The sequence below is a fragment of the Sapajus apella genome, unplaced genomic scaffold (genome assembly GCF_009761245.1).
Source record: "Sapajus apella isolate SASKATOON/1434 unplaced genomic scaffold, GSC_monkey_1.0 scaffold70, whole genome shotgun sequence".
Lineage (NCBI taxonomy): Eukaryota > Metazoa > Chordata > Mammalia > Primates > Cebidae > Sapajus > Sapajus apella.
In genome coordinates, this window is record NW_022437010.1 from 5432710 (window position 1) to 5436360 (window position 3651).

A 3651-nucleotide genomic window follows, 5' to 3' on the forward strand; every position below is an offset into this window, starting at 1 on the left:
AGCACGTAAGGGCCAGGGCCAGAGTCTGCTTAAACTGGAACTACTGCCCCATGCCCTAAGTCCCCTAACTCTTGGTGGCTGTTTCCTGACCCCAGGCCATGGTTGGGAGTCCTCTGGGCATCCATTTTCTACAGGAACTAAACAGAGTACACACAGGAAAGGAAGCTGTCACCCTCTTGCCATATGCTCTGGTGACCCCGTTCTGCATTCCTCCTTCTTCCCTTGCTTGGGTGGGGCCACATGATGGGCAGCCAAGCTCTGGGCTGTCACACCAGAGCAGGCTCTAAAAACAGCTATGTTTCAGCGAGGCATAAAGCTTCTTCCCCAGTGTCCCAGCCTACCAGTCCACGTTACAGCCCAGAGTGAGCTCTATAAGCATTGCTGGCCTAATGGAAGGGTTGGGGAAGGGGGTGGACAGGGGCTGGAGGAAGGGCTCTGGGGTCTATCACAGCACAGGAGCAATACACATGGTGTTGGTGAAACCAGAGCGAGCCAGGGTGTCACCAGTTACAATAACCACATCTTCCTTCTTGAAAAGCCTTAGGCCTTACCAACATTCATGGCCGAGTTCACCCAGAGGTCCACATCCTCAGCTCAGGCCTCCTGGACCGGGTCCTTACACAGCACAGGGAAGATGCCATGGTACAGGTGGACCTGGAGAGCTGTCTGAGGATTCCATGTCACAGAAATCATGGGGGTGCATGGGCAGTATCTGGCTACCTGGTGGGCATACCCACAGACTTGGTGAGGAGGATTATGGCCCCACTGCAGCACTTGAAGGAGGCCTCCATGGCACCCACGGCAGTGGCTTCTGTGGTGTCGCTGATAATGTGTGCCAGGTGGCAGAGCCCCTCAAATAATTGCAGGTGGTAGGTGGTGGCCTCTGCCTCACAGGCAATCAGGTGCTGCATGTGTACCACCTCCAGAGGATTGTCCCCTTTGGCTGTGTCTCCAGATAGCATGATGCAGTCAGCTCCCTCCAGAATTGCACTGGCCATACCACTGCCCTCAGCCCAGGTGCAATGGAGCTGCTTTTTCTTCTTCTTCTTCTTCTTTTTTTTTTTTTAAGGCAGAGTTTTGCTCTTGTTTACCCAGGTTGGAGTGCAGTGGTGCAATCTCAGCTCCCAGGTTCAAGCAATTCTCCTGCCTCAGCCTCCCAAGTAGCTGGGATTACAGGCATGTGCCACCATGCCTGGCTAATTTTCTAACTTTACTAGAGACAGGGTTTCTCCATGTTGGTCAGGCTGGTCTCAAACTCCCAGCCTCAGGTGATCCACCTGCCTCGGCCTCCCAAAGTGCTGGGATTACAGGCATGAGCCACCGTGTCCAGCTGGGGTAGAGATTCTCGACCATGTCCTCCAGCATCAGAGTGGCAAGATGACAGGCTTCCCAGCTTGGTTGTACCACCCAATCTTCATTGTCTGAGCAAGAAAGACCTTCTCTGCAGGACTGTCATCTCAGTGGCCTGTGGTGGATCACCACAAGCCCCAATAATCCCATCATTGGCCTCCAGGATTTCATCAAACCTCCAACCCCCTTCATGATTCTCAGTTTTGCTGATTATCTTGATGTTCCTTCCTTTCTCTCCCAGGACCTTCCTAACTTCACGGACATCAGATGTCTTGCAGATGAATGGCGTGAACATCATATTGACATCTTGCTTGACCCCTAACTTCAGGTCCTGGGTGTCCTTCTCCGACATGTCAGGCAGGTCCACGGAAGCCCCAGGAAGGTCCACACCCTTCTTGCTGCCCAGGGAGCCACCATTTTCCACCTCCATCACCAGAAAGTCAGCATCCATCATCCATGTAGATCTTGCTGCCCACCTCTATCCAGCCACAGGATGTTCTTCTTACATTTTTCCATGTAGGCGTTATCAAGTGTGAACTTGAGAGGGGCTCCCTTCTTCAGCTCCACCTCTGCAGTGCCGCTGCCCTTGAAGAGCCCAGTTGGGATCTCAGGTCCTTTAGTGTCCAGAGCCACAGCAATGGGCTGGTAGAGGATGGAGTAGGAAGCACAGCTTTCCATGTCTGTGTGCACATTCTTGATGGCCTCCGCATGGTACTTGTGAGTTGCATGAGCGTTCAGATGAGCCGCATTCATTCCAGGCTTAATCGTCTTCTTCAGCATCTCTAATGATGGGGAAGCTGGGCCCATGGTACAGATGATGCTAGTGCTCCAGGCTGTGATGGATGGCAATTCAGTGGCCAGGCAGCACATGCGCTCCAGGAATGTGTCAGCCATGGCTGCATGCAGCTGCTGAGTCTGAATGAAGACCGCCCCAGCTTCACTATGGGGCTTCAACATGACTCCTGAGGTCCTCCAGTGCTGACGGACTTGGGCTATGCTCCCAACCCAGAGAGAGGTCAGGAACCCTGGATGCACAGCTGCTGTGCCTACTTTCATTTCTAATTTTAGAAATTTGAGTGGTCTCTCTTTTTTTCTTAATTCACCCAGCTAAAGGTTTGTCAAGTATGTCAATCTTTTCAAATAACCGACTTTTGATTTTGTTGATATTTTTGTATTATTTTGCTATTTTCTAGTTCATTTATCTCTTCTCTAGTCTTTCTTAAGGAGAATGCATTTTTAAAGACATAAATTAGCTTTCTTTATTGTTAGTTGCTAACTTTGAAAGTTTTATTCTCTTTTAAGGAAATGTATTTTTTAAAATATAAATTCGCTTTCTTGATGCTACTAACTTTGAAAGTTTTATTCTGTACATAGTAACATTGCACAAAATTATTTTTAAAAATTTCAATCTCCACAAATGCTTGCATTCAAAAATCATCTTGTTCTTCATCTCTAAATCCTTGTCCAATTGGAATCTATTTTATTATTTTAACTTTTTAATAAATCTTATTTTATTTTATTAGAGATTCAGGGTTTACATGTGCAGGTTTGTTACCTGGATATGTCGCATAATGCTGGGGTTTGGAATTCTGGTGAACCCATCACCCAAAAAGTACATGGTGCTCTACGGGCATTTGGAAAGATATTTTTTAATGAAAGAGATAATAACATGTTTTATGCTAATGTCAGTGATCCCAAAGAGAAGGAAAATTAATGATGTAGCAAAAGGATTTCTGGAAGAATGTTTTTGGTTTGCCAGAGGAGATGTCGTTTAGTACGCAGTGGTAGGATGGCTTTGATAAGAGCATCGATGGGAAATCTGAGGTCCTGGGTAGGAAGGCAGAGCAAATAGGTGCAGATAGGTGAGCCAATGGTCGGGCGATTATTGCTGCAAGAGAATCATTACTTCTCTGTGCCCTCATTATCTCTATAGCTATACTCTGGGGTGGGATAGAAAACAGAAAACAGAATGGAAGACAGAGATTGGCTCTATTATTTCTCCAGCTGGAAAATCTGGATGTGCCCAGCAGTCCATAATGGAGCATGGGCCAAGGTCGTGGGGTGGTGCACATTCATAAAGGATGTGATTTCCCAATGGCGTCATGAGATGGTCATTGTGTGAGTGTGTGTGAAAGGTGCTAAGTGTCAGACCTAAACATTTGACATAGATGACAGAATGTGCTTCTTTATTATTTAAAAAATATAATTTAGAGCTCTCAAACACAAGAACTAACTTAGATGTCTCATCCTCTGATAGGTCCACCTGTCTTACACTCCAACTTGATTGTCTTTCTCACATTG

General features: G+C 47.1%; 1 pseudogene; it reads right to left on the reverse strand.

Annotated features, from left to right (window-relative positions):
- Positions 1-445: 445 nt before the first annotated feature.
- On the reverse strand, positions 446-2316 carry LOC116531390 (annotated as a pseudogene).
- Positions 2317-3651: the final 1335 nt, after the last annotated feature.